General features: G+C 44.1%; 1 protein-coding gene across 3 annotated transcripts in view; it reads left to right on the top strand.

The window, feature by feature from the left end:
- The window catches only part of LOC142487138 (cadherin-6-like), a 431390-nt gene that overhangs the window by 299511 nt on the left and 105607 nt on the right, over positions 1 to 26272 (top strand). The window lies entirely within an intron of this gene.

Below are 26272 nucleotides of genomic sequence, written 5' to 3'. Positions count from 1 at the left end.
AGGCACACCACTCCGTCAGAGAGCACTTCACTTCCGTTTTCATCATTAAGGGGGAGAGAGAGGGGGGGGGGGATCAGAAAAAAAACCTTTATTTTCAGGTAAAGTCTCTTTGAGTTTTGACAATCTTTATCTAATGTTTTTTTGGTGATACGACTGTATGTCAGTCCTCAAATCTAGAGGTGAATTGTTGTTTCTGTTTTATGCATTGTGTCATGGAAGATCAGGCATTTAAACCTTTATACCGGGATCATAACATTGAGCAAAACAAGATCATGAAATAAATTGTGGTTTATTCACTTAAAATATGCAAACACACAGTAGAACACAAAATACATAAGAAAGATACACTTACTGGGGGTCTGGGTGTCACGGGAGACCAGTGCTTATCCTACAAAAATATACCTGGATCCCTTGATTGACAGAACGTGAGATAAAATAAATAGTAATTTATTCACACAAGAAACACACACAGTTTGATTTACAAAATAACACTTACGGGAATGAAGTTAAACGAAATAAATGGTTTCCAGAACGAAAGTCCACGAAATGCAGTCTCTAGGTATTAATTCCCAGTAGCGGGGTTAATACGCAAACAAGAGACGCAAAACCGTCTCTGGCTAGGGGCGCCGCTTGCAGCCCCTGTTTCTCCGCCGAAAGAAATATATTCGTTCTGCTCTTGCAGACTACGTTTCCAAGTCCTTTGTTCTAACGAACTTTAGTAGCGGAGTACAATCCTTGGTTATGATGGAATTGTCTCTGTACCGCACGCTATACTTTCCGATGAATCACAGAAGAACACACTTGAACACATGCCCGATAGCCTGCACGGGCTTATAACACCCTCCCGAGCCTATCTGGGTAATACACAGCCAATCTTGGCAGGGGAACCAAATTCCCACCTAATGGCAAGTTTGACAGTAGTTCCTGCAACCGGGCAAAGGGCTTCACGGCATGCTAAGGGTCATGTGCTAACTTCACACTTAACCTGCTTAGCATACCTGACCAAGCCCCTTGCACGGTGGCAGAAAGTCTACTTTTCTCCAGGATGCCCGGACATCTGCGAGGCAAACTGTTTATACACATTTCCTGACATTTCATACTTTCACCCGGTACTTTTGAAGCCCGGACTTCTTCAGTCATCTGGAGTCATCTCCGCAGGGAGTCTCAGAAGTCTGGACTTACACTATGCATGACTCATCCCTGGGGATGGTTGACCATGGATACCAATAGTGCATGTTTAATTTATCCGCTGTCCTGCCTGATTGAAATGTAAATGTCCCAGTTCCTGTAACTTTAAAATACTGAACTCAGGGCTATTTCTCATTTATGCCTTTAAATAAATGTTACAGTTTCATAACTTTCCCTGGTTACATGTTTGCCCCTAGCACTCTGCATACCAAAAAGTAGAAAGCTGGGACCTTCCTATCAAAAGTTAGGCAGTTAATTATTTGTAGTTTGTGGTTACACTTTTCCCTGGTCTGCGGTTTGAGGCCAGGATGCAATGTTGCAAACCCCAGACTCAATCGATAACCGCAGACGTACTTTACGAATTGACCTTAATTAAAGGAGGAAACCACATTATACAATGTTGTGATCTGGCATCTTTTCATGACCGCAGACCATATAACCAATTTAGCTTGCGGTTAAGGCTTCCCTTGCTTGTCTGCGCTTACACAGTGATACAGTGTTGTAATGCCGGACTCGCCACATAACCACAGGCACACCTACCCAATTAACCTTTTAAACAGTGCTAGAGGCCCCTTATTCCTATTTGGCACTTTTTAGACATATTATTACATATTAATAGGCCTGCCGCCAGCCCTGTTCTGCAAAACTGACACTTTACAGTCACTTTATTTGACTCAGGGAACCCAGCCGAGCAGAATGCCTTTATTTCATGGCCTGGGTACCCTTCACCATCACACTGGGTTACAAAACGAAACTTTCCTAGTTGAAAAAGACATAAAACAAAAGTCTTTGGTTGATGGGAACTCAGCCCGAAATGTCCTGGAACTCAAATTGGCATGGAGTTCCTGACGCCACCGCTCTCTTTCCTCCAGAGGTCCTGAAATCACTTCACCGAGAGTTAGCTCAAAACATCCTAGAACTAAATTCGGCTTGCAGTCTTAGCCGCGACCGCTACGTTCCCTTTTCAGAACTTTGCCGCAAAAAGTGGGACATTTCTAAAGCCGTCTCGCTGCTATTTCTCTGAGAGCATCTTTTGGTACACAAATTTGCAGCTGATGTTCTGGCGCTTTGAATCTGCTCACCGGATTTGCTAAAGAGATTCTTATAGTATTTCTGAGTTCATTCATGAAATACTACAGCCAATCCCAGCATGGGAACTTTCTCACCAACCAATCAGAGCGATACCAGTCTTCTGAAGCCGGGCAAGTGGATCTTCTGAATCAGCCAAGGGCATGACAAGCTTGCCACCTAAGCCACTTTGTATGCAGAAGCCATCCACTGATTTAGGCTCCTCATAGTCTGGTGGGGCAAATGGTAGTCCCAAGGACCTCCATTCATCCCAGAACGTGGGTACTCAAGCCTAAAACTCCTGCCCAAATGTTCTTCAAACCTCTGGCATCCTCTGTGGATTTCATGTTGGATGTCTGAGAAGACAAGCTGGCACCAAGCTGGTAGCCCAGTGACTCACTCAGAACATCAATCCGGAAAGACCCAGCTCATTATACTGTGCGCAAGCATATATGTACTTTAAACACAAAGTTTAAAAAAATATACATTTTAGCTTTCCTACTGTATGTCTTCTGGTTATGGGGAATAGAATAAGAAGTTGTACTTTATTCCTTACTAGCTATATTCCCCACACACTAACTAGACTTAGGGCCTCATGCAGTAAGCGTTCTTACTGTAAGTCACTTATCGACCACTTATCCCCAAAATGCCTACTCCGATTCAGTAAGCGTTGATAAGTGAGCGATAAATGCCTGAATCGCCAAAAAACTTTTGAACAAAATCAATTCGTCGACTGAGCGGCGATAAGCCACTTATCAATGCTTTCAGAATGTTTATAAATACGCACGATTCTAGTAGCCGCGAGTAGTTATCGCCGCCTATCGTGGTCCTAGAATGGCGATTTTCTCCACAAATCCAAACACCAGAAAAATTGGGCAAGTTGGTGGGGAGAAGCGTCGATAAGGCAGCGATACGCACTTAGAATTTTTTTTGGCATTTTTCCTGCCTCAGATTGATGCCGGGCATTCATCCGATGCAGAAAAAATGCATTTACAGCCCACTTCATTACCTTAGCGGCTAACCGCTAAGGCAATGAAGGGGTTCACCACCCATGAAGAGAAGGGAAGCAGACACACGTTCTTATACAAAGAATTGAATGTGTCACAAAAAGATCCAACGTTTCGGAAGTATACAGCTGCCTTTATCAAGGAGAGGGCTGCAGAACATAGTGAGGCATACCACTATATATACCTAAGGCCTGGGACATAGTAGTTGGAAGCTCGCTGAGGCGCGCTCCTGCACTGCCTCGCCTGCTGAAAATGGTGCTTTTTCCTGTCCTTGCAGGCAAGGCAGTGAGCGCACTCAGGTGGCGGGGCGGAGGCGGAGCAGAGGCATGCCAGGAGGCGGAGCGGGAGGTGGGGCGTCCTCGTCATGATGCGGCAGGTCCCTATCCTCTATTGCCAGAAAGCATACATACATAAATAAAAACAATCTAATGGCCCCTATCCCCTTAATCACCTTATCGGTTAATAACTGCTATTGTCATTAAGGGGTTAACCCACCCTGCCCCGCTACCCACCCGAGAGGCCTAAGCACCCAGGCCGGACCCACTATACCCACCCTGTACCCATTGAGTAGTATAGTGGTACATCATACCCATATAATAATATGGGCATGGAAAGCCACTATAGCACTCAATGGGCACCCTAATCAAAATAAATTAATGCTCCAAACACACAATACTAAAACATTACAAAACTCCAAAAAAACACAATTCACTAAATAAAAACACTAGCCAGCTAATCCAATTAATACAAGCAATAACCAGATCAACAATGAATTAATTAAACCATTAACCAATCAAAGCAATTAATAAAACAACAAGGAATTATGTCAAACAGTAACCAATTAATTATTAAACCAAATCGGAATTAATTGTAACCTTATCCAATCAAAACAAATAATTAATACAACAGCAATGAATTAATTGAAACATTAACCCACAAAGAAATTGATTGTTAAAAATATCTGAAACACAACCATTAAACGCATTAGTCAATACTGGACATCATTAATTAAATTCGAAAATTAAATCGCCAACATTTTATTTAAATAAAGCAGTAAAATACTAAACAATGCCATCCACATAATAAACTGACATCGCAAAAATCAACATGAATACAAAGCAAGAAATGCTAAAAAATGATTGCCCTAATAATGTATTGATCTGTACCCTAAAGTGGTACAGATTAATACATTATCTGTCAATGTACCAAAAATAAAAATAAAAATACACATCCAATGTTTAAACCTGTAAAAAAAAAAAAATTCCAAACATGCGATATATTACTTACCATTAGAAGCGCTGGCTCTCCGACTCCTGGGGAAACAGGAAGCTCACGTACCAGGAAGGCCTCAAACAGCATCCGATGCATCCACCATGAAAATCCGGATCAGGTACCCAAATCTTCTTCTATCTTTAATCAGCTTCTTCTATCTTCATCTGTCATTATTTCTTGATCTTCTTAATCTTCTATCTTCTTATACTGTAGTAATCCAAAAATCCCCATGGTAGATCCCAACCGATGTTGTCTCGTCGTCTTCTTGAGCTCAAATGAGGCGTCACAGCCTTAAATAGGGCTTGCGACGTCACATTTGGGCTGGAACTGGTTTAACAGCCATCTGATTGACTGTTAAAACCACGTGCCGACTTTAATTTTTTTAATGACGTAATTTAAAGGGAACGGTGCCAGCCAATCAGAATGACTGTGCTTCATTTCCCTTTAAGATGATGTCACTAAATCCAAGATGGTCAGCGTCCCATGTTATTTCAGCCAATCAGATCGTGGGAACCAATTCCCCAATCTGATTGGTTGTAGTACTATGCGCTAAGGTAATTAAGGGTCTAGGGGCCATTAGATTGTATTTATTATGTATGTATGCTTTCTGGCAATGGAGGATAGGGACCTGCTGTATCATGACGAGGACGCCCATCATATTGCTGTGGTAAGTAGAACTAAATGTATTTGCTTTATTTATGCTGGTTAATGTTGTGTTTAATAATGGCAAATAATCAAATATCCATATCTGGATAATAGTTATTTTGCCCATTACTGTACTGTATGTATTGATTGAAATGTAGGCCATGTTTTATTTGTTGACATACATGGTTGGACCTATGGACACCACCCGAGGACCCCCGGACGCTCACGGGTACCACCTGCTGCCCACAGGGGACACCTGCAGGGAAGAACTGGGGGCGTGGGGCACCACTCAGACCCGGAGGGACCACCCGAGGGCCCCCAGACTCCCATGGGAACCACCTGAGTGCCCTCAGACTCCTGTGGGGATGACCCGGGGACCCCCAGACACCCGCGGGCCCACCAGTGGGCACCATTGTGGCCCACGGGGACCACCTGGAGGCCCACAGTGCCTAGCGGGGACCACCCGGAGACCCCTAGACACCTGTTGGCAACCCCCTCTTGTGCAGTGTGGGGCCTGCGGACACAGTCAGGCCCACCGGGGACCCCTGTCAGTCTGGGGTATGAATCCTGTATGTTAAAAAATAAATGTATACAAGAGAAAAGGGAGACCTAGTATATAAGCACTCAATCACTGCTAGATGTATAGTGATAATATTAAAATACTTTAATTTCAAACAATGAATAAAATAATGGAGTTTAAAATAAAATGCAAGTCAAACAGCACGTGACTGTAATCTATTATAACATAGCTGTGACAGCTAAGTAGATTGAACATATGGGGGTCCTTGATAGATATTCAGGATCCCTTGCTGTAAGTGAACAGCCTACTATTAGTGTAGAGGTAGGCCAAGGTAAGACCACTATTCAGATAATGTCTCATGCAACCTAGTGTGGTACTAGTAGTATCACGTGTATCAGCTGGTTACTGTAAATAAAGTCAGACCCGTTGGTAAGGTGATACACATAAATGGTGGGTATTTACTATCAGAGCGCAAGAAATTTAAACGCTCTGTGTAGACCCACCTACACTCTGGTAGAGGCAGGGAGTGTAAATCCACTTGTGTGGAAGGTAATAGCAGAGGCGCTATGGGGTATATATAATAATATACCTAGGCAAATCCAATGCAAAAGAAATAAACTGTATATGTAGCTACCTGTTGGATAGAAATATTTGCCACCGAGTGGCTGGTAAGTAACCCCTAGACACCCGACACTAAAAGCTCTTGGTCCGTGAAGGGTAGCACATAGAGGAAGCACTTAAAGGAATATAGCCCCGTAAGCCGTGTCAGCAAGGAAAGGCAGGAATCAGGCAATTAAATTAGCCAATTAGAACATCCTCAATAGGGTACTTATGCATTCAATGCAAATATTAGTGGCATAAGTTAATCATACGGATAGGCTACTGGGCTGGGGGGTAAAAATGCTTATGCTTCCCCAATACTGGCACAAACAGCTGATAGAGCAAGTCCCCAGCTGGAGGCAGGTGCCATGCAATGGTAAGGTCAGTGTAGACCGATATCCCACACGGACCCCCCCAGGCAAGGAAATACACAGTGTTAACAGGTACAGGTACAACAGGTAGGGCATACAGAATAGAGCATAATTTATAGCTCATTGTCCCCTATATCAGCACTGATCATTAGTATATCAGCGCTGGTATGCTCGAGGACATGTCTGACTAGAATAGCAGAAAAGTCAACGGCCCCTGAGATCAGAGAGATCCTGCAGTGCTAAGTTTGACACGCAGGATCAAAGTAACAAGAAAACGCAGGACGCTGGGACTTCACAACTTTGAGACAATGTCAATGAATGTTGCATTCAAAATGAAAGCGTCCCGCGTGTATGAGTTGGTGTTGTTAAAAAATAAATCATGATTTTACATTATGGGGGGTCAGGAGGAGAGGTGGTGTATTGATGCTTAATAAATATTTTTTAATATACATTTTAGTCCTAGTGTAAATGTTCATGGGGTCTCCGGAGTAGAACCGTGTTTGTTTTATGTGTGGGGACCCCCTGCTTCTCGAGATACAGGCCCCGTTATAGGGTGCCGGTATCTCCTATGCATGGAAATGTCCCGCGTCACGAGATCGGGATATCTCCATGCATAGGAGATACCGGCACCCAATAAAGGAGCCTGTATCTCAGGAATCAGGGGGTCCCCGGACCTCAAACCAACGCTATTCTGCTCCGGAGAAGCCCCTGCACATCTACACTAGTAATAAAATGTATATTAAAAAACATAATTTTCAGGCGAGATTTTCACTGGCAGAGGAGGCTCTCTTTGTGTCACGAGGGAGACTCCAGGAGCGGGTAGGACCTCGTGGCCGGAACAGCGGGAGCAGGCAAAGAGTGCTGGGGTCACTGGCTGAGGTCGATGGCAAGCGGCAAGTCGGATCGTCGTGGGCAAGCGGGGGTCGATGGCAGGTAGCAAGAAGGATCGTCGTGGGCTATACGCAGAGGTTCGGCAACAGGAAGGCAGGAGCAGAACAGGGGAGCAGGAACTGAGACTAGGGAGCAGGGATAGGTCTTGGACTTGCTAGCAGGAATCAGACTAGGGCAATATAGTTAAATAGCAAGGGACTTTAATATGAACTGGACTCCAATACAGAACAGGACTTGTACAGGAAGAGATACAGGAACAAGCTGCGGCAGAAGCTTGGGCAATGGCATGGAGTCTGACACAGAACAAAGGCAAAGGCCCAAACAGGAAGCAGGAAATACGAGGACAGAGAACAGGAGCAACAAGAGGAGACAGACAGACCCCAGAGCAGACAGAAAGCAGCAGCACACTCGGTGGACAAGGAAAGGAACTATGGCTCGGAGCAGGATGTCTAGGAGACCCTGGCAATCTAAGCAGCTCTCTCTGCAGCAGAAATGAATCGCTGGGTTTGGCATTTTCAGAGGGTCGATCCTATCGCTGGCAGCAACTCACTTTTTTTGGGAAATTTGCTATGACCAGTAATGAAGGCTTTCTGAATACCGTGATAGCAACGCTCAAAAAAAAAGCGATATAAATGGCCTGGCGATATTTTTTTTTAACCTTTACTGCATAGGCCCCTTCGCCTTTAAAACTCCTCACAACCTTATCTACTGCTGCGGCCAAGTTTATTCGAGCATTTGCCCGTTCTTGGCCGCAGCAGTATCCTGGCGCGCGCCGGAGGGTGACGGGCGCGCGCCGAAGCAGCGGAAGAGCGCCCTCTGATCGGGGCGCTCTCCCTACCGCTGCTGGGTCCGCCGGGTCCCCCGGAACCCCCTCCCTCGGGGAGCCCTGGACGCGCGTGCAGGGGGCGCAAGCTCCCGATGACGCGTGACCGCGCGTCGGTGACGCGCGGCACGCCGAGGGGCGGCCACTAGCAAGCCGGGAAATCTCCCGGCTTGCGGATCTGGCCGCAGTGTGATAAAGTGTGTCGGTAGTGTATGGTCGGAGCACCCCCAGAACATCTATACCGGGTTCTGTGTGAGCTGGGCATTAACCTGGAACCCCCCTTAACCTAGGGACCCTTGACAGTTCAGGGACACCTCACATCCATATGTCTCATTTACCTTTTTGGTCTGTGCTGAAGCAGGGAATACTAGCTTTGAGTCACGCCAGCGTTTTCAAGGGGAGATTTTGCCGGAGCAATGTGCCTATATGTATCTGGGAATACGACCTGATTCCCGGGTACATTTTAGGGGTATCCCGCAACTCTGGACCCCAACTATCTAGGTACATTCTGATAACACTTTCTCCGTAAACCCCCCCCCCCCCTTTGAAACTGATAGCCAGCGGTCTCTGCTTGCTGGCACTCTTGGAAAGGTTAAAACACATACATTCTTTATTGTCGCATTATTTTATACAATGCATGTAGAATCACTGGGTTGAAGAGCTGACACTCCCAAACCCCAATACATGGATCAGAGGTAACCAGACGGGCTTAACCTTTATCAGTGAGCTTTGTTACCCCTTCACCATCACACATTGGTTGTAAAGTTATGTAGTCATCATTAGTGAAACAGATAAACATATGTACTGTAGTTGAAATGCTTGAATTCAGCACAGAAAAGGGAAACATATTCATTTTTAACTAAATAAAACTGTACTTCAAAGGGTACTTTAATCTTACTAAGGAAGAAAATTACACTGTCAAGTGTTAAAAAGTATTTTTGGGGGATCTGCTAACTTGAACTTTAATTGAAAAGGCATATACCTTATCTGTCAGTTTCTCACTAATTCGTAAAGAATAAATAATAATTCAGTATTCTACTATTCCTTAAGTAACATAAACACATGGAGACCCTGCTCAAATGTAACACATACAGCCATATTTACTAAGAGGTGTAATAAGAAGCCTTCCAGCACTGCAAAGCACCTTATTTGAATGGGCTAAAAGGTGTCTTGACCTGGAACTGAATAACATGAGCACTCAATCTGTCTTTACATCGAGAATGGCCAGTAACCGTGATGCATTGCATTGCTAAACTTTCTAACAGGCAGATGTTTTGATTAAATATGCCACTACTTACACATAAGCTAAATAATGCTGTGTACATTTTGTCGCTTTAAAAATGGATATTTTTATACAGTAATATACAGATACAGTAACAATATTCAGTTCGCTCCACAGTCTGTGTTTAATTTTCTGCTAGGTATAAGCAGAGTGAAATTAATAGGACATTTCCCTGCATTCAATCGTTTAGATTAGCTATGCCTTGAGTTTACTGTGACAGTGAATGAGTAACCAGGCCATCAATAAAGGTATCATGCCCAGCTGGTTACCTCTGAGCCATATTGTGCAGTTTATAGTGTCAGCTCTTGGACCCATTTGTCGTACATGAAATGTATGTGACTGTGTGACAATAAAGAATTTATATTTGTTTTACCTTTCATGGGGTGCTAGCAAGCAGAGATTGCTAGGCTATGAGTTTCAGGGGGGATTTTGCGGAGAAAGTCTTATCAGATTGTACCTAGATAGTCGGTGTCCAGAGTTGCTGGGCGCCCCAATAATGTACCCAGGAGTCATGTTAGGCAGCCCGGATACATGAAGGCATAAGGCTCTGGTCACAATCCTGCTCTGGAAACGCTTTTGTGACTCATTATCTCCGATTTTGGCCGCAAATGGTTCAAATGATATGGCAAAAAAGAGTGGCGACAAGGGTCCCCCAGGTAAGAGAGGGATCCCTAGTTCAATGCCCGGTTACCAGAACCAGTTTAGTGGTTCTGGGGGTAGTCAAACCATATATAAGGTTGCGAGGGTTTTTATGAAACCTACAGTAAGTCCAGTTTCCAAAGGAAATGAGATACAGCCCTGAGAATGAACCTAAGCATTTTTTCATTCTATCTTGGGACTTAGAAAAAATATGGGGGAAAATATTTTGTTGCATAGTGTTTTAATAGTGCGTATGCTTATGTACGGTATTATGAGCTGTGGACTTCCAGGTCCATGTTTATGAGAGACCATGTGGCTACCAAGCTTGGTGCCACCAAGTCTGCTCGGGTCCCGGACATGAAAGCCTCAGAGGTTGCCAAACTGTGAAAGCCTTTTGGGCACTAGGACTGGGCTCAGGTACTCACATCCTGGGATGAATGGGAGTCCTCAGACCACCATTTGCCCAGACAAGACAGTGAGGAGCCTAACCCAGTGGGTGTCTTCGGACTGACAATTGGCAGAGGTACCAGGTTGGCGCATGCCCTTGTGAGAATCCGAATCCGTGCTTGCTTGGCTTAGATAGACTGTCAACGCTCTGATTGGCTGGTAGGATTTCTCCCACGCTCGGATTGACTGTAGTATTTCATGATAGGAGCTGAAATACTATAAGAATGCCAGCAGGCAATCTGTTCGAGAGATTCTAAGCACCAAGAAAGCAGCAGGAAATTCGAAATCACCAAAAGATGCTCAGAGAGAAATAGCAGCGAGCCGGCTTCAGAAATTTCAAGACAAGAAATTTTCTAAGTCCCACTTTTTGGAGCCAACTTCTGAGAAGAGAACGTAGCTGTCGCAGCTGGGATTGCAAGCCGAAAAGAGTACAAGGACGTTTGGTACTATCTCCTGATCAAGGGATTTTGGCAGCTCCGCAACGAATACAGCTGTGGCGTCAGGAACTTCATGCCAATTTGAGTTCCAGGATATTTCGGGACAAGTCCCGGTCAACCTAAAGGCTTTGTTTTACTTCTTATTTCACCTAGGAAAGTCTAGATTTGTAGCTCAGACACCCAGTAAGTATGTTTTTCTTCTCTATTTTGTAATCCATTGTGTGTACGTCTATTTCTTTTTTTGTTTCAATATTTTTTATTGCACTTTTTGAGATGTACACAAATTATACTTTACAAAGGGAGAGTCAGAGTGAAACCAATACGACAGGTACAAGAAATCTTGTAAAAACATCAATGTTCACATTTAAGATATAAAATCAATATATGACCTGAGTATTTCCAGTTCTATTGTTTTTTTCATATTATTCCCTTTGTGACTTATTGTTGATCTACTAAACTGTAGTCTCTAGAGTGATTACAAAGTGGACATAGAAGGTAAGATAGAAGAAAGAGTGGAATATAAGGGTGTGGGTGGGGGAATGAGGAAACGTGGGTTGGGAGTGGAAGTTAATAGTGTGAGTGGGATTGGGGCCTTGCTTCCTTTAATCTTCCTAACTTTGAAGCCAAGGTTACCATATTCTATAGAACCGCTCAGTAGTTTGGTTTAGTTGACAGGCAACTTTACCATGTACTTGACTTCGTTTATCCTTTTGTACACTGTCTCTCTGGATGGGGTGTTCCTTTTTCTCCAAGCCGCAGCAATGGAGCATCTCGCCGTGGTTAGGATGAAAGATATTAACTTCTTCATGGGGGAGGGAATATCCACTACTGGTTTGGCCAGCACAAAGATCAGAGGGTCCAGGGGGATCCTCAGTCCCATAACCTCTAGGATTATACTCGGGATCAAAAGTTCTGCACCGCTGGGCATGTCCGCGAGCCATATCTCCCCTAGAACCGCACCCCCTCCAACATATATCTGGTGTTCCAGGGAAGATCTGGCTCAGCCTACTAGGAGTTAGGAACCACTGAAATAGAATTTTGTAGATGTTTTCTTTTGTTATTGTACAAATTGATGTTTTGGCTGCCATCTCCCAGATATCCTCCCACTCGTCCCTTTCTATTTCCACATTAAGGTCTTCGGCCCATTTAAGCATGTAGTTATTGTTTGGTGTATTTACTGATGATTCCATCCCCATGTATATACTCAATATCAATCCTCTCTGGTAGATGCCTTTTTTGCAATACCGTTCAAATTTTGATAGGTTAGGGAAACTCCCGTTCTGAGAAATTGACGAGAGAAAATGTCTGATTTGGTATTTGAAGAGGTGAAAATCTTACGATTTATATATTTTTTGGATTTCCTGATAGGACAGAATCACCAAATCTGCTGCTAATTTAATGTCTAAATTTGGAAATTGGGAAATTGCCCCTGGGAGCATCCCAGAGGGAAGTCTTTGTTGTTGAAGATCGGCTTTAGCAGGGACGGCAAAGTCCGCAATGCATATTTTAATTTATTTTTGGACCAAATGTTCCACGTGCACCTCATTGATCCTTGGTCAAACTTTCCAACTTGTGTCTCCCTGAACCCTTGGACTACAGAGCCACTGCGAGGCTTAGTGGTTTTGTGTAGAATTATTCAATTGCTAGCAAGCAGCAGGTTGTTGGATCATTATTCCAGATTGCTACTTGTTTTAATTGAGCTGCTTGGTAATATTTAATAATATCCTCCCCTTGTATTTGAGGCTAGCATTACTGATCTAGCAACTCTCTGTCTCTTGCACCTCCATATGAATTGGAGTACTCAGCTTTGTATGTTTTTCAGATCAGACTTGGGTATTAATATAGGGAGCCTTTGGAAGTAATATAGTAATCTTGGTAGGATGTTCATTTTGATGGAATTTATTCTTCCCATCCAAGATATTTGGAATTTATTCCATGTCTGGAGATCCTTTTTAATTTTCTCAAAAAGGGGAGAGTAGTTGCTTTGATACAGGGATTCATTTGAGCTCGCTATTCTAATTCCCAGGTATTTAATGTGGGTAGAGCTCCATTTATAGTTAAAATTTGATTGTAGCAATTTTAGTTCCGGAGCTGGGAGTGTTAAATTTAGGGCCTCAGATTTATCGTTATTAACTTTGTAGCCTGAGACTTTGCCAAATTGGTCTACTAGAAGCTGGAGGATTGGGAGCGACGTCTGTGGCGTAGCTAGGGATAATATAATGTCGTCGGCAAATAATGTGATCTTATCATTTATTCCATCAATGAGGATTCCCTGTGTAGCCATGCTGTAAAATGGTTAACAGTCATCTCTCCTACTGACAGCAAGGCCTGGTAAGTTGTGGGCATGCCAGTAGTAATCATGGAGGTTTGCCCTCACACCCTGGTGAGGTGCCCTATGTATGGGTGGGAGTGGTCACATGCTCTGAATCCATAATTAGTGATGTCAGAGTTGTGTCAGCCCCCAGAGGATACATAAGGCACAGCACTGATCAAAAGTTAGTTGTTGCTAAGCTGTTGGAGGTTCGGTTCTGCAATGTTAGGAAGGAGTAAAAGTAGTTGGTGTAGTTAGACACTGCAAAGTGATGAGACTGTGACCAGGGACCTGGCACAGGAAAGACATCCCTGCGGGGATAGGGAATCCCCGAATCAAAGACAGAGACATACCTTTCATAGGGAAGCAGCTGAATAATTATGTGTGGCTAGAAGATCACTGTGAGGGGCAGTTAGCCCACAACCGTCAATAAAGATGTTCCTGATTAAAGACACTCTCGTGTGTAAGTGTGGAGTAATTGCACAGAGAGAAGCACCACAGAGGAGTTCCTCACCAAGACCATCCACAAGCTCAAGCTGGGGTCCTGATGAGGTGGAGGCGCTGCACTGGATCTAGGTAGGACTCAAGCACACTACCTCAGCTGCCTGTCTGGGTTGGCAAATCCCCACACACCATCATGCGGGAGACTCAGGAGTCCTGTTGCCAACAGGTGCACCACCAGACATCACACTGTAATGGGGACTGGTTAGACCACAGGGGCCAATATGAGATTGGGTGGGTCAGGCCAGTCCAGAAAACCCGTTACACCTGGATATTGACATTATCTCTGATTTTGGCCGCTAATGGTTCAATTGATATGGCAAAGAAGAGTGGCGACAAGGGGCATCCCTGTCTAGTCCCGTTTGTGATCATAATTGGGTCCGCATTTCCCCCTGGAAGTTTTGACATACGCTATGGGCTTCTAGTAAAGGGCTCTGATGCCCTCCAGGAATGGGCCCTTAAATCCAAATTTTAACATGGCCTGATCAAGAAATAACCATTTTATTCTATAAAATGCTTTTTCAGCATCTTAGCTTGCTTTTGTATCGGAAAGGTGGACGAGGTCTATAATGTTTATGATCTTGTGGGTATTGTCCGAGGCTTGTCTGCCCGAGACAAAGCCCACATGATCAATATGTATTAGCTTTGGTAGGATCTGTACACACACACTCTACACATCTCTACACACAACACAGCAGCTCTACACACACACACACAACACAGCAGCTCTCTACACACACACAACACAGCAGCTCTACACACACAAACTCTGCTGCTACACACACATGCTACACCTATAAACACTGCTGCTGACACTGACACACACACACACAAACACACACACACACTGGAGCTCTATAGACACACAGACTGCAGCTCTACACAACACAGTCGCTCTACAAACACACAAACTGCTGCTACACACACACAAACACACACACACACTGCTGCTGCTATACCCATAAACACTGCTACTGACACACACACACACACACACACACACACACACACACACACACACACACTGCAGCCACAATAAAAAATGCAGCCACTTACTAAACTTTGCAGACTGTCTCCCCCCTCCCCCCCCTATTCAACTGAATCCGCGCAGAACATTTCAGTCAGCTCGGGAGGGGGAGGAATCAACCCAGGGCTGATACTACCTGACCAATCCCCTTCCCTGTCTCAGAGCTGTTACTTCATTCTAACCAATCCCCTGCCCTGTCTCAGCTGTTGTGAAAGCTGATTGGCTGGAAATAAACAGATTGAAAATTACACTTTGCAAGCTGCTAAAATTCCGGGCATTACTGATTGGATAATGCCCGGAATTTTAACCAATCAGAGAGCAGGGTTTTGAATAATGCCCTGAAATTTACTGCTTTAGCCTATAAGTAATGATATTGGTCTGTAATTTCCACATTGGAGGGGATCTCTCCCCTCCGTGTGGATGATGGCTATGTTGGCCATAGACATGGAAATTGGTATCGGATAACCCCCCTAAAAGGAGTTGAAAGTTTCTAAAATATACGGGGATAAAATCGTCTGAAATTTCTTGTAGCATAGGTTGGTAAAACCATCTGGGCACAGTGTTTTAGCAACCTTTAAAGATTTAATCGCTTCTGATAGCTCTTTCTGAGATATTTTCTTATTCAGGGATTGTATATCATCCTCAGAGAGTGAGAGGAGATTACATTGTTTTAAATTTTGTGAGATTGCCTCAGCATTTGTTTGCCATTCTTTTGGGGATTCTAAGTTATAAAGCTTGGAGTAAAAAGGTGAGAAATTTTGTGCTATTTTTGTTTTATCATATAAGATTTGTCCAGATTTGTATCAAATTGACGAGATCTGAGATTTAACTCTCAGACCTCTTTATTTGTTGGCTAGCAATCTGTCTGCTTTATTGCCCTTATCGTACTAGCGTTGATTAGTCCACCTCAATGCCCTCTCCACTTCTTCAAATTCGAGATATTTGAGCTCCATTCTTGTTTTTTCTAAACTTTTATAAAGTTTTTTTGCAGGATTATTTTTATGTTGTTGTTTTAATTTAATAATTTTGTCCGTGATTTCTTTATATTGTTTCAGCTTGTTTATTTTTGTTTTTTTGTATGAAGCTATGGAAATGAGGTTTCCTCTTATTGATGCTTTGTTGGCTTCCCACAGCATTGAGTTGAAACCGAGCCCTTATTTATTGAAAAGTAGTCTGATAGTTTATGTTTAATTGTGCTCACTATTTCTGGTAAATTTAATAAGGAATCATTTCATTTCAATTTGTGTGGATTGTTTGTAATAAAGAGAGGGTCAAGTCGACAGGGGCATGGTCTGACCAGGTTATTGAGCCTATATTTGACTGGGAGGATGCCTGAAGAATATTGTTGGTACCCTGAAAATAATCAATCCTTGAGTAGGTCTGGTGTGGTGCTGAGAAAAAGGTATAGTCCCACTCCCTGTGTTGTGCCCTCCAGATATTCACCAGAGAAAAGTCTTTTATCAGGTCTCTAAATTGTTTTGCAGATTTTTGAACTTGGGTGAAGTGTGTGGAGCCTGGGATGGAGGATTTATCCTGTTCCGGGGTGTTTATCAAGGTGTGGAAGGGGGTGGGAGGGGTTGGGGGATGGGCGGGGGGAAGAAGGGGAGGGGCAGGGGGAAGGGATGGGGGGAGGGGTGCGGTGGGGTGGGGATGGGAGGGGCGGAAGGCTGGGAGGATGGGAGGGGGGATGGGGGGGCTAGGAAAACTAGAGGTTCTACATAATGAGTCATTTAAATCATTCAGTACCACTTCCAAACATTGCTTGAATTGCTTGCATTCATGTTGTAACACTTTATGTTCTGGTATGCACTTGTTCTCGCCATCTCTAAGCAACCATATTTTACGTTTCAGCAAGGCGGTACAATACTCCTATCCGTTCATTGGGAAGTTCTTCAGCTAGGTAGAGGGGAAGCAGGGAGGGGAACTAGGGGAAACAGGGCAGTAATAAATACTTTTTAGGAATACACAGTTTTCACATAAGGGGTTTAGAACACAGGTTATGACCGATTCTTTTCAGAGGGGAAGGTGGGAAAACAGGGGGCTGGATATGCTTAACTTAAAGAGCAAAGGGGATGGTCAAGTAAGGTGGGGATCCAGGAAACCATTTCATTATCTCAGAAGCTTATAAAGCTTTGATAGGTGTTCACATTCAAACCTGCTGCCGCTGTGTATTTGTAGGAGTTTATATTAGATCACCTGGTTCCACCTTAATTTCTCAGCCCCAATAACATCTTCCCAGCAGGGCTTTGTGGGGATATTCAGTTTGTGATGGGGGGGGGGGGGAGGGGTGGAAGTGGGGAATAAAGGGGGTTTTGGGGTGCAAAACTGGTCTGCTTGTTTGTGGTTGATCTGCATCCACAGTGGTGGGGGGTGGGAAGTGGGGGGGAGGTAAACAGCCATGGGTTCAAAGGGATGTGGGAAATCTCTCCACGGGGTGTTCTCCACGGGGGGGCACTTCTTCTTGTCATTTTGTGGGGCCGGGGTAATTGCTGGAGATCCACAGAGGTCTCATTGAAATGATTATCCTTCATCTTGCTGGGCATCCAGAGAGAATCCTCGGTCGGACTCACTCCTTCGCGCATTGATAGGGCTGACTGTGACAGTGAGGGGGTACCCATGCCAATAATAAAGGTATTATGCCCGGCATGAGGCATTTTGGGGGTTTGAAGTGTCAGCTCTGCAACCCAGTTATGTCATGTGCACTGTTTCAATAAAGATGTACAGTGGTGCGAAAACAAAAGTACACCCTCTATGAATTCTATGGTTTTACATATCAGGACATAATAACAATCATCTGTTCCTTAGCAGGTCTTAAAATAGGTAAATACAACCTCAGATGAACAACAACACATGACATATTACACTGTGTCATGATTTATTTAACAAAAATAAAGCCAAAATGGAGAAGCCATGTGTGAGAAACTAAGTGCACCTTATGATTCAATAGCTTGTAGAACCACCTTTAGCAGCAATAACTTGAAGTAATCGTTTTCTGTATGACTTTATCAGTCTCTCACATCGTTGTGGAGGACTTTTGGCCCACGCTTCTTTACAACATCGCTTCAGTTCATTGAGGTTTATGGGCATTTGTTTATGCACAGCTCGCTTAGGTCCAGTCACATCATTTCAATCGGGTTGAGGTCTGGACTTTGACTGGGCCATTGCAATACCTAGATTCTTTTCTTTTTCAGCCATTCTGTTGTAGATTTGCTGGTGTGCTTGGGATCATTTTCCTGTTGCATGACCCAATTTCGGCCAAGCTTTAGCTGTCGGACAGATGGCCCCACATTTGACAGTAGAATACTTTTGTATTCAGAGGAGTTCATAGTCGACTCAATGACTGCAAGGTTCCCAGGTCCTGTGGCTGCAAAAACAAGCCCAAATCATCACCCCTCCACCACCGTGCTTGACAGTTGGTATGAGGTGTTTGTGCTGATATGCTGTGTTTGGTTTTCGCTAAACGTGGCGCTGTGCATTATGGCCAAACATCTCCACTTTGGTCTCGTCTGTCCAAAGGACATTGTTCCAGAAGTCTTGTGGTTTGTTCAGATGCAACTTTGCAAACCTAAGCCGTGCTGCATGTTCTTTTTAGAGTGAAGAGGCTTTCTCCTGGCAACCCTTCCAAACAAACCATACTTGTTCAGTCTTTTTCTAATTGTACTGTCATGAACTTTAACATTTAACATGCTAACTAAGGCCTGTAGAGTCTGAGATGTAACTCTTGGGTATTTTGCAATTTCTCTGAGCATTGCACGGTCTGACCTTGGGGTGAATTTGCTGGGATGTCCACGCCTAGGAAGATTGGCAACAGTCTTGAATGTTTTCCATTTGTGAATAATCTTTCTAACTGTACAATGATGGGCTTTAAATTGTTTGGAAATGGTCTTATAACCCTTCCCAGATAGATGGGCAGCAACAATTGCTTCTCTAAGATCATTGCTGATGTCTTTCCTCCTTTGGCATTGTGTTAACACACACCTGAATGCTCCAGGCCAGCAAACTGCTAAAACTTCGGCTTTTATAAAGGTGGTCACACTTGCTGATAATCAATGTGCCAATGGCATTTTTTTGCGGGAAATGCACTTTCTGCTTTGATTTAGTTGGAGGGTCTCATGAGCTCCTTGTCAAGGGAGACCAGGTTCTGCAACACCTTTTTAGAACTGGGATCATTTGATTGAGCAAAACAAGATGGTACAATAAATGGTAATTTATTTCTCGTTGAAGACAGACATACAAAGTTACACAATTCAAGTTAAACACACTTACTGGGAATGGGGCTAACAAATAAATCCATTTTCGGAACGAAATTCCTTCAGATGACCTTTCTAGAGCACTTTCCAATGACTGGTAGTTACTAGCAAAAGTCCTGTAACTGTTTTCGGCATGCAATGCCAACCGCGACCGCTACGTTCTAAAAAGCGGGACTTTGGAAACTTTTCTGACTTGAAAATCTTTGAAGCTTGCTCGCGTCTATTCAGTTCTGAGCATCTTTGAATTTGCAGCTGTTGGTTTGGTGCTTGGAATCTTCTCATTGGCTGCAAGTTCCCTTATGGGTTTCAGTGTCTCCTTCACCAACAAGCTCTCTTAAGGCTTTCAGGCTTTCATTCACTAACCTGAACAGCCAATCAGAGCGTGGGAATTCTCCTGCCAGTCAATCACCGATTTGCCGGGTTGTAAAGCTGGGAGGGCACCTTTTCTCAGTCTGCAAAAGGGGCATGTGCCAACCTGGCACCTCTGCCTCTTTGCATACCAAGCCCACCCGCTACCCAGGCTCCACAGAGTCTGGGTTCTGGCAAATAGTTGCCGGATTGCCTTGTGTTAGCCCAGAATATGGGTACTGAAGCAGAACTGCAGTACCCCTCCTGTTCTAACACCTTGGTATCCCTAAGTCTTTCAAGTACGGACTCTGCACAGACACAGAGGCACCAAGCTTGGTTGCCACTTGGACTGGCCGGAATCCATGACTTAGAAAATCCCTCAGTTCATATACAGGTTACCAATATATATACACAATAAACTATAACCATTTAATAAAATATATTGTGTCCTGTTTTTGGTGTGCTAAAAGTTATAAGTTCCTATTGTGGTGTCAGGAATGGAGTGTGTATACATTTCCTACAATCACGAGCCTCATTTTTGGCATACGTGAGAAAGTAGCTTAAAACTTTTAGACACTTTAAAAACCTGCTCAGCTTTATAACTTAGCTGGAGCAGCCCCTGAATCCCTAAACTAGGTTCAGTGTACCTGGGTACTGTATGTATGTGGGTATCTTTGCTATACTGGGGAACCCCTGCTACACTAGAGATTCTGTATATGGCCACATATATAGTTTAACCCCTTCATACCCATTTACCTTGTCTTGATGATGCTGCAGTAGGGATCCTGGCGGTGAGTCGCAAGAACGCTTTCAGAGTCAGAGTTTGGCGGAGTAATGTGCTTGGCTGTATCCGAGAATCTGACGCAATCCCTGGTTTCAACTTTTGGGGTATCCCATAACTTTGGAACCTCAATACATGGCCACATTCTGTAAAGACTTTCTCCGATAAACCCACCCTGAAACTTACAGCCTAGAAATCACCCGATCCCAGCACCCAAGTAAAGGCAAAAGTCACATAAATCTTTATTGTCACAAAATCACTATACAGTTGCAGTAATATATTTTCGACACCTGGGTCCCAGAGCTGACACTCTAAAGACCCTAACACAGGGCTCAGGGTTAACCAAGTGGGCTTGACCTTTATTGATGAGCCTGGTTATCTCCTTCACTGTCACAACGCTCCATCGTGTACATCTGTTTCAATGAAATAAATGACAATTTGTTTTACTAACTTGTTTTGTTCAGTGAATGATCCCAGTAAAAAAGGTGTAAACACCTTGTCTCCCGTGACATTTACATAATTTGGAATCCATGGGTCTTGGATTGTATGCATCCAAAAACATGAGAACTATTATTCAACAAGCTAACATGCTCTAGTTCTAAGATGATTGTAACCCTCTTTGTATTTCTATATGATGCTCAGAATACATTTTCTGGGAAATGTCCCATACATTAAAATACAAGAAAACATTAAAAGCATTGTACGACAACAATGGTTATGTCTTTTGCACATTTCTATCTGCTTAAGTGAGCATTTATACCTCTGTCTGGAAATCCTATATTTGTTTATTAAGAGTTTATGACAGATGCTATACATTTCACAAAGGAGAATTGAAGTCAACAAACATACAGAAGCCAGGAACTCTGCACACAAGATTACTGTAATGTACAACAACTTAGAGTAGCAGTTAACTAGTTAAGATATGAATTAAGTAGAAATAGCCATGTTAGTCCAGTTGCAATAGTGCAGCATAAATGAGTACTTCAGTATTAGGTGATACCTTTTTTATTTGGACTAACAATATATATTATAAGACAAGCATTCATGGGTTCTCCAGTATTGCTGATCTTAGGAAGAGAGAGAACTCTCAAAAGCTTGTCTTATAATATCTATTGTTAGTCCAAATAAAAAAGGTATCACCTAATACTGAAGTACTCATTAGTTAGGATACAAATCTGACCATTTTATGTTCCATACAATTTGAACATGCGCATCTACTGTAGTCACATACAGTACCTGTCTGAAGTTTCCAAGGCATAATCACCAAACAACAGGGGGAGTGGGAGATCCTAAAAGATCTATCAGATTTATTTCTATCCTTTGGCTTTCTTACTTCAATTATATATGAGTTACCTTATCATGGTTCACAATATACTTAATATATGAAGTGTCAGTGCACTACACTACACACCAACCAATATTGTTTTCATAAAACAAAGAGAGAGTTTGCACTCCTGCTGGGATATATAAACAGAGAGCAGGTGTTCTTAGTTAATACCCTCTGAAAAACAGCTAATTTGCATTAACAAAATAAGAAACAACAGGCAGCCTAGTGTAAAAAGACAATACATTTAATTAAATGTAACCATTTCTCAGAGCACCAACATTTTGGTCCTCTGCGGGACTAACCCCAATGACAATCCCAGAGAGGTTCAGAGAACATTGGCACTTTGGGAATATGGTTAAATCTAATTAAGTATATTGTTTGAATCACATTTGAATAAGCAGTGCCTTGTTTACGTTTGCTTATTTTATTTCAATGCAAAGTATGTTATTATATTATTATAGCATGGAGAGAAGGGGCCTTTAAAATGACCCATTCATAGTAGTTTAGACACAGTATGATTCTTACTCTAACTCATGCATTGAACCCGTCCTAAATCACTGAAGGGACTACATGACCTTTTTAGTCTATGATCATTAATTCTTCATGCAATATAGCAGATCATATTTAGGCTACCATCATATTATGCTTTAGATTACCATATCAGGGCTCTCTAAAACTAATCTTTGATAGACCCCCAATAATCCAGTTGTTCAAGATTTCTCTAATTAGCACTTAATTAAGCAATTAATCTATCACTTATTATCACTATGACAACTAACTTAGGCATGTTGCGCTAAAAACCTATCCTGTTACTTGCTCTTAAGTACTGAACTGGAAAGCCCTGCCTCAGAAAATGGTAATGCAACTCTTGATATTGTAGTGCAGATCTAGCAGTGATTTAGTTTTACAGGAGTCCAGGCAATTTACACATTTTTACCAGGATCACGCTGTCCTGGGAGACCAGGTTTATCAACACCTTTTTATACCGGGATCATTGATTGAGCAAAGCAAGGAGGTAAAATAAATTGTAATTTATTTCAGGAAAAGACATACACATAATGTAACACAATTTACCGGTTAAGACACTTACTGGGAATGGGGCTAACGAATAAATCTATCCTTAAAACGAAATTCGTAAACATTACCTCTGTAGGAGCCCTTTTCCTTGACCGGTAGGTACTCACAAAAGTCCTGGAATTGATTTCGACATGCAAACGCCAACCGCGACCACTACGTTCTCAAAAGCAGGACTTGGAAACATTTCTGAGTTGTAAATCCTTGAAGCCGGCTCGCGTCTATTCAGTACAGAGCATCTTTGAATTTCTGCTGATGGTTTGACGCTGTAACGCTCGGCCTGCCCACAAGCCAGACGAGACCCCGGGACTGAGGTGGAAAGGAGTAATACCACACACCTAGCAGTAAACGGGGCACGGCCGGAGTGTGGATGTAGCGTAGATGGTCCTGGTAACAAAGGTAGTTAGTTTTACCGTACTTGCCAACTCCAGCGTAGAAAGGTTAAGTCCGTAAGCCAGTGGTCGTGGGATGGAGAGAGCAGCGTAGTAGAATGTCCGTAAGCCGTGTCCAAGGGATATAGAATTCAGCAGGGTAGTAATGTCCAAAGCCAATCCAAGGGGTACCAGAGAGCAGCGTAAACGAAGTCCAAAGTCAAGGGTCAGAATCCAGGGAGGTCAGCAGAAATCCAGGGACAGGAACAGGAACTGAAAGACAAAGGGGGCCAGGCAACAGCAGACGGCACCAAGGTACAGAAGCTATGCAGAGCAAGGAGGTAATGATGAGGAAAGACTAAATAGGGGGCTGGGACCTATCAGAGGAAGGGGAGGGACGGAGGAGCGGCCCGAGGGTGGACCTGATAGGGGAGGAGTGCCTGGGAGGTTGGGACCAATTAGAGTGAGGGGAGGAATGGGGTAGCGGCCCGAGGGAGGACCTGGAAGTGTAGAAGTGTCTGGGAGGCTGGGACCTATTGGGGCAATGGGAGGAGCGGAGGAGTGGCCCGAGGGAAGACCCAATAGGAAATAAGTGTCTGGGAGGTTGGGACCTACCAGGGCAAGGGGAGGAGCGGAGGAGCGGCCCGGGGAAGGATCCAATAGGGGAGACGTCCCTGGGGGGTGGAACTGCGGGAGCAGGGGCAGAGAAGCGCGCACTGCACGCGCAGCCGCAGGAGAGGACGAGTCAGGTGCACGGCGCCAGCAAATAGCAGCCTGGGTCCGCGCGCGCCCGTAAGGGTGACGCGCGCGACCCGGAAGTGCGGGAACTTCCGTGGAGGGGGCCGTGAGGAGTGAGTCACGCCACCGGGGAACCTGGGTGGCACGGAGACCAGGTAAGGAAGCGCTGGAAGCAGGTGTACCCGCAGCGCGGATCCTTACAGTACCCCCCCCTCGAGGGTTGGACTCCGGACGAACCATCCAAGGTTTGAGGGGAAACTTTTGGTGGAACCGTTTGAGCAGGGATGGGGCATGAAGATCCGTATGCGAGACCCAGGAACGACCATGAGGTCCGTATCCCTTACAGTGGACCAAAAACTCGAGCTTGCCCAGTGATGCGAGAGTTAATGATGGACTGGATTTCGAACTCCTGTTGTCCAGGTACAATGGAGGGAGGGGGCCGAAGAGAAGGATGAGTGAATTGCTTGCCTTGAATAAACGGTTTCAAGAGTGAAACATGGAAGACGGGAGAGATCTTCATAGAGGGAGGCAAGCTAAGCTGATAAGCCACAGGATTGATTTGTCTTAGGATAGAGAAAGAACCCAGAAACCTGGGGGACAGTTTAGGGGTTGCGGCCTTCAATTTGATATTTTTTGATGAAAGCTAGACCTTGTCTCCAGGTGCGACCTATCTGCTTGTCTCTTCTGTCTTAGCACGGACACCCGTAACACAGTTTGAATCCTCCTCCAAGACCCCTGTAAGGTGGATACCCTATCATCAGCTACAGGAACTCCGGACCTGGGAGAATACATGGGAAGACGGGTAGGATGAAATCCGTAGTTTACAAAAAACGGTGATTCTTGAGTGGACTCATTCTTGAAAGAGTTAATCGCAAATTCAGCCCAAGGAAGTAACTCAGCCCAATTATCCTGAGAATCGGACGAAAAACAACGCAAATACTGTTCGAGGAACTGGTTCATGCGTTCAGTCTGTCCATTTGTTTGGAGGTGATAGCCTGAGGAAAAAAGGAGAGAAATGCCCAACCTCTGGGAAAATGCACGCCAGAATTTAGAAACAAATTGAGTACCACGATCCGAGAAAATGGACCATGGGACGCCATGAATATGAAAAATTTATTTTACGAAAATATCCGCCAAAGTACTGGAATTGGGTAGACCCTTGAGGGGAATAAAATGAGCTTGCTTGGAGAATCTGTCGACAATTACAAGAATAGTAGTCATACCATTAGACGGGGGAAGATCCACGATGAAGTCCATGGCAATGTGACTCCAAGGACGGTCCGGGACCGGGAGGGGTTGTAGAAGACCAGAAGGCTTTTGACGGACAGATTTATTTTGTGCGCAGACTGGGCAAGAGGAGGTGAACGCTCTAATGTCTTTTAACATATTGGGCCACCAGAAGGTTCACCGAATCAGATCAGAAGTCTTCTTAAACCCGGGATGGCCGGCAGATCTGGAGGAATGACCCCATTCAAGAATTTTGAGATGAAAACGTGGGGCTGCGTAGAGATGACCATCAGGAACTTCGAGCCCTTCGGGGACCTGTGCTTGAGACTCCAAAATCTTATCCAGAATGTCAAAGGAGGTGGCCAAGATAAACAATTGGGGGGACAGAATGGACTCCGGGACTTCCTGTGACTTCTCCTCAATGCTAAACTGATGGGACAATGCATCCGCTTTGATATTCTTAGTCCCAGGAATATAAGAGATGATAAAGTTAAACCTTGAGAAGAACAACGCCCAACGAGCTTGACGGGGACCCAGACGGTGAGCACCTTCAATGTATGAAAGATTTTTGTGGTCTGTCAGGATCAGAATGGGTTCCTTGGTTCCTTCTAGAAGATGTCTCCACTCTTGTAATGCCGTTTTGATGGCCAATAATTCCCTATTCCCCACATCGTAATTTCTTTCTGCTGAAGATTTTTTTTTAGAAAAAACCCCACAGGGGTGTAGTTTATCTTCGGGGGTGGTTCTTTGAGAGAGAACCGCACCAGCTCCCACGTTGGAGGTGTCGACTTCCAAGGTAAAGGGGAGGGTGGGGACGGGATGACGCAGAATGGGAGCCGAGACAAAGGCTTTTTTAAGGGACTCAAAGGCCCGAGTGGCATCCAATGGCCAAGAGGAGGGATCGGCCCCTTTTTTGGTAAGGGCTGTAATGGGTGCAACCAAGGTAGAAAAACCAGCAATAAATTTTCTATAATAATTTGCGAAACGGAGGAAACGCTGAATCGCCTTTAAAGAGTTAGGTTGTGGCCATTCGAGTACAGAATTAAGCTTCTCCGGATCATGGTGAACCCTTGATCCAAGACAATGTATCCCAGGAAGGTAGTTGAGGATTGGTGAAAAACACACTT

The sequence above is a fragment of the Ascaphus truei genome, chromosome 2, assembly GCF_040206685.1.
Source record: "Ascaphus truei isolate aAscTru1 chromosome 2, aAscTru1.hap1, whole genome shotgun sequence".
NCBI classification, from domain to species: domain Eukaryota; kingdom Metazoa; phylum Chordata; class Amphibia; order Anura; family Ascaphidae; genus Ascaphus; species Ascaphus truei.
This window is presented reverse-complemented; position numbering and strand designations above follow the sequence as displayed.